Source organism: Bos grunniens, chromosome X (genome assembly GCF_055505025.1).
Source record: "Bos grunniens cultivar Pamir isolate PY7600 chromosome X, Bosgru_T2T1.0, whole genome shotgun sequence".
NCBI classification, from domain to species: Eukaryota; Metazoa; Chordata; class Mammalia; order Artiodactyla; family Bovidae; genus Bos; species Bos grunniens.
In genome coordinates this window covers 138626959-138632958 of record NC_141194.1, presented here as the reverse complement: position 1 = coordinate 138632958, position 6000 = coordinate 138626959, and the positions used below count along the sequence as shown (strand labels likewise).

Sequence of the window (6000 nt, the reverse complement as noted above, 5' to 3'; positions counted from 1 at the left end):
AAATACCAATGCAACATACCTACTGGAAAGCTTTTCCCTGGTATGTTTCAAACAAATGATTTTGAGGTGAACCATAGTTATTTTCTCACTGGCATAATCATTCGAACAATGTATCGTTTTTGTTTTTTTTTAAATGCCAGGCACATCATAGGTGCTCAACAGCCACTGAGTGGATCACTCTACAATAATCACTGTGCTCATCAATTTGCGAATTATAATTACCTGAAAGGGGGCATTGAGATTTATATTCCTTTGCCAATTCTAAAATATACTCAGCATGTCTCAATCCTTTTAAAAATCAAACCCTTTACTGTCATTCTCTACAAAAAAATTTATTTGTATAGGTATCATTGGGGTTCAAGAAACTGAAGAGTAAATGAATAAGTCTGGGCATGACTTCAGCCCACTTTCTACCCCAGGTGCAGAGGAAAGAAAATAGGATTTTCTCATATTATTGGATAAGATGTCTGTCATTTGGAAACATTGTGGTCCATGGACTAAGACACAAATAAGAAGAAAAGGGCTAGGAATCTTAGCTAAGTTATTTTGAATAAGCAACAATATACACAATGATATACAATCATTTGAAAAAACTATTGTTTATTTAGAAAAAAAGGTTACATGGGTAGAATTAGATAGATAAAAAAATTTCCTTTTAAAAATGTCACTGTGAAACTTTTCCAGATGAAAGTTCAGCAATACAAAGCTTCTCTAACTGTAGAATTAAAACACATTTTTATTCCCCCCAACCCCTTGGTTTTTCTAACATAATTACAAGAAAAAATGGCAAGGGACAAGTGAGTGCTGGTACCATTTTTTTTTCAAACATGTTTTAATGTCGTACACGAACTATATAAAATGATTCCTAGGCATTGCATAAGACACTGCTCCCACTTTGTTTTTTTACTGACTAAATATAAAACAGGCCAAATAATAAGTTAAAATTGAGTTTTTAAATGAGGTAAATTCAAAATGGTTCAATAATTGTTTATTTTCCATTTCAAACAATAAAAAGGAAGCATCTCATATTGAAAAAAAAAAATAAACCCAGGCAATATTTAGTTACTCTAAAGTGAAATTCTGTACATATGTAACCTTATTTGCTTGTTGGAAACTGTATGCAGCACATTGTGCTAAAAATATGAAACAGTTAACACTTTCAGCCATTTACTGAAAATAAACATGTAGAAACTAAGCAACAAGTTAAATACAGTAATGCACAACTCAACAATTTTAAGTTTTCAGCATGGAGCAATAAAGCAGATAACTGAATAATTTAAGGAGATGCAAATGGGCCCTCTTCATTCATAATTCTTGGCAATCTACTCAGGAAAATAAATTTCTGGTCACAGCTGAACAATTCATTCCAATCTCACCTGAAAGAAACAAAGTGATTATATTGATAGATAAGAAAGGAAGCAGGGTGAGAGAAGTGACGGATGGAAGGCAGAGGAAGGACAGACCAAAGGAGAAGGGAGGAGAGAAGGAAGAAGGAAGAAAAAAGAGAAGGAAGATTTAAGAAAGAAAATCAATGAGTTCTGTGAATAACCAATGCTTGAATTAAGTTCCTAGATAAGGATAAAATATTTGTGTATTTCTTATTGCCTACTTGGCATACTATGATAACTTGTATTTTATCTGAGAGAGAGGAAAGAGGGGAATGGGGGAAGGGAGGAAGGAAAAAATGAAATAGAAACAAGTAAAACATTCCACTGGGACAAGCAATAGCTTGTCAAAAGTAAACAACACATAGCAATGAAAAGGAACCAATTTTACATGATCAATAAAAAGAAAAATGACATCACATTTTTTCATAAGGACATGATTTTAATAGTTACTTATATTAAGATGCAATGTCTGCTAAATTATAAAAATTGCTTTAAAAATATATTGACTTAATTATACTCGTTTCCTTTATGTATTGACATTTTTCAAATACTGCATATTTGAAATAAATCAAAACATGATTATTACAACATGTGGCAAATAAGTTATCTGCCTAACATTGTTCTCATTCAAATTTTAAATTAATGCTTAAGGCATTAAATTTTACTGATGAAATACTACATTCACACATTTCATAAAATCAGAGCTAGAAGGGTCTTAGAAAATAATCACACTTGCATGAAATGCTGACAATAATTTACATATCATTTCTATACAGCATTCTGTTCACATCATGTATAATCTTGACATTACCAATTATAATTATAGATACACATATGTTGAACTTACAATTAATTTTAATACTTAAAAATCATTGTTCCTGTTCATCACTGATGAATGGATAAACAAAATGTGGTACACATTCATACAATGGAATAATATTCACTTATAAAAAGAAAAAAAGCTCTTATACATGCTACAACATGGATGAATCTTGAAAACATGATGCTAAGTAGAAGAAGCTAGACACAAGAGGCCACATATAGAATGATTTCATTTTTATGAAATGTCCAAAATAGGCAAATCCAAAAAGAAAATACTTTAGTTACTTCCAGGGGGAGGGGAAAGAGAGAACTGGGAGTGACTCTAACAGGTATGGGGTCTCTTTTGGGGAAGATGCAGATGTTCTGGAATTAATGGTGATAGTTACAACATAGTGATATATTAAAAACCACGTTGGCAAATTTTATTTTATGTGAATTTAACTCACTTTTTTAACTGCCAAAAAAGTTCATGTTACAATAAAGAGTATTGTATAATAAATGGTATCAGTATAAGAAATGGGTTCTCAATCATGCTGCTGCTGCTGCTAAGTCGCTTTAGTCGTGTCCGACTCTGTGCGACCCCAGAGACGGCAGCCCACCAGGCTCCACCGCCCCTGGGATTCTCCAGGTAAGAACACTGGAGTGGGTGGCCATTTTCTTCTCCAATGCATGAAAGTGAAAAGTGAAAGTGAAGTCACTCAGTCGTGTCCGACTCTTAGCGACCCCATGGACTGCAGCCCACCAGGCTCCTCCATCCATGGGATTTTCCAGACAAGAGTACTGGAGTGGGTTGCCACTGCCTTCTCCATCTCAATCATGAAGCTGTCATAATTACTGGGCAAGGGAAATTTTGATGACACATTTAGGGATACATTAAAACATAAAATTGGTATCACTGTTAGAACATGTGAAGATGATCTTTCCCAGGAACTGAAATTAAAATTTTTACAAGAGCCAAAATCCTCAAGCAATATAATCATACCAATATTGTAAAATTCATAAAAGTTAGCACACAAATACAGCCTATCTACAAAATTAAGAGACTTGTTCCAGGACGTGATTTCCTCTCCTTTCTGAGAAAGAAGGATGACCTAAACAGTGACATTTTTATTAGATGCTGCTTCTGGATGGCAAATCTCAGGTAAAAATTGTATACACAGGGACCTTGCTGCAAGAAACTGCCTGGAGGTGAAAATAATGTTCTGAAAACCAGTGACTTTGGAATGTCTCGTCAAGAGGATGGTGGTGTGTATTCATCTTCTGATTTAAAGCAGATTCCCATTAAATGGACAGCACCAGAAGCTCTCAATTATGGGAGATATCGTTCTGAGAGTGACGCATGGAGCTTTGGCATCCTCCTCTGGGAGACCTTCAGCTTAGGGGTCTGTCCACACCCTGGAATGACAAATCAGCAAGCACAAGAGCAAGTGGAAAGAAGATACTGGATGTCAGTCTCTCAGCAGTGTCCAGAATGTATTTACAAAATAATGCTGAAGTCTTGGAATTACAAACTTGAAAACCACCCCAAGTTCAGGGAACTTGAGAAAGAAATGTCATCAAGAAGAAAGTCACACAGTGATGAAACACTGCTAAACTCAGACTTTAGGACTCTATCTTCCAGCAGAGTAATATTTTCTTCTCATTAACAAGTCTATAAGGTTATTTTTTTTTCAACTATTTTTAAGAAATGTGTACAGCTTTAACCACTGTAATAAGAAAGCACAGGTTCTAAATGCAAGAAATCCCACAGATCTTTTCACATCGAGGACTGCTGATATTTCTCAAAGAGTTTCTACTTTAGGCTCAGTTCAGAGTTGGCTGTCCTTGACCCTAGACAGCTTTCCTCTCCCAGTACTATAAACTGCATTGGTAATACCATCTTTGCAGGACACATTTCCAAAAAAGGTGGCCTTTCACTGTGCTAAGACAAGATTACATTTGTAAACATCATTTTCCATTGGGAATTATTTGGACATCCTGGGGTTTTTTCTTCTTTGCTTTTGCCAGAAATAGGCCTTGCTGTTTTAGTAAGGTTGTCATTTCCCTATGTTCCACCACACCCTTCTCCTTTGTCTGGGTATCAGAAAACTATGTATGAAATGCCTTCAGAGAGTACCCTTTCAGAGCTGAGGTAGCTGATTTTCAATGCAGTTACTTTATAGAGAGCTGTGGCAGCAAGAAGGAAGTCTGAAACATAGGTCTGGGTGAAAGAGCAGCTAAACTGTTGATCAAAGTAGAGAACAAAGACAAACAGAATATCAGCCTTGTTATCAGAGCTACCCCTTTATAAACACATACACACACTAATTTTATGATTAAATTCACCAAAAAGTCCTAAGAAATGTTTCAGTAGTTCTTCATAAAAGAGCCCTCTGGATGGCAACAAAAGTTATGAGGAGAAACTACATAATACAAGCCCAGCAAATTAAAAGCTTATTCCTGGTTAATCCTAGTACCTGTACATACACATACACACACACACACACACACACACACACACACACACACAGAGAGGCACCCACAAGCCAAGTAGAAAGGCACACATGGATAAAATTGACAGTTAAAAAGTCCAATGAACATTTACAAGGAAGAAAGAAGCTATAGGAGAAAGACAAAAGGACAGCCATCCTAAGCCCACTTTACTCCTTCACCTACCCTTAAACTGCTCCCTAGCAATTTTTATCATCACAAACACACTTCCTGAGGTATTCCAACTGGATAAAATGAATAGTTAAAACTAGGATTCTGTTGAACTGAATCTCAGCACATCCTGGGGTACCTCTCAAGATAAATGTGTGTATGGGGAGTAGCCACTCAGGGGTAAATGCGGCATTGGAGTCTTTGGGAAGTGCTCATGCCTGTGTACAGAGAAAGAACAGCACAGCACCTGAGTGAATATTTTGTCTGCCTTAAGTGGAAGAAAGGAAATGGAAAATCCCTCCTGTTCTCTCCAACTGTTTAGTGCCTATGAATATCAGTGCACAGAATTCAGTGATACTTTAAAGGATAAAAATGAAAAGAAAAATAGTTTGGGTCTATCATTTCAATCTCCTAACAAAACTTTTGTATACCTTTAGTGGCAGCTACACACAGACCCAGATGAAAGCATAATAAACATGCCCTCAAAAAATATGTTGCAGCGCATAAAGCAACTTCTTAAACAGTATACTATCAAATGTTATGAATAAACTGAACCTTCTATTGAGGGGAAAAAAAAGTCAATGATGTTTCTCAATTCCAAAAAGATACAGTTAACACTCTGAGTACATAATTCTTCATGTAAAGTTAAGAGTATCTGAAGCAGGTGGCTCAGTGGCAAAGAATCCACCTGCCAAGCAGGAGATGAGGGTTCCATCTCTGGGTTAGGAGGATCTCTTGGAGAAGGAAATGGCAACCCTCTCCAGTATTTTTGCCTGGAAAATCTCATGGACAGAGGAGCCTGGCGGGCTATAGTCCATGGGGTCGCAAAGAGTCAGACACAACTTAGCAACTAAACCAACACCCCTTGAAACATAGTAGGTAATAAAGAAAAATACTTGGTTGTCTGATTAGAAGGAACTGCCTTCAACAAGATCAACATCTAAGGAAAGGGATATGCAACACACTCATATATACATAGGAATCAGTGACTAGGATTCTAGGCAAGCTGATATACGCTTGTAAGCAGCGGGAAACTACTGAGAAAGTTAACTGAACACTCCCTACTCTACATATTCCTAAAATAAGCAATCTTTGAGCACTTAGGAGGTCAGTTTCTAAGTATGGACTGAAGAAGACTCAGAATGGGGAT

General features: G+C 36.4%; 1 protein-coding gene and 1 pseudogene across 20 annotated transcripts in view; one reads left to right on the top strand and one right to left on the bottom strand.

Annotated features, from left to right (window-relative positions):
• Positions 1–575: 575 nt before the first annotated feature.
• Positions 576–6000, bottom strand: part of THOC2 (THO complex subunit 2) — a 118575-nt gene continuing 113150 nt past the window's right edge. For 16 of the 20 annotated variants that reach the window (XM_086388173.1, XM_086388177.1, XM_086388181.1 and 13 more), the window contains one exon: positions 576–3605. The gene's annotated coding sequence lies outside the window, so the exon portion shown is untranslated. The remainder of the gene's footprint in view (positions 3606–6000) is intronic. The other 4 variants (XM_086388175.1, XM_086388185.1, XR_015159095.1 and 1 more) reach the window with 3 other exon arrangements.
• LOC147341488 (tyrosine-protein kinase Fer pseudogene) lies at positions 3042–3856 on the top strand (annotated as a pseudogene).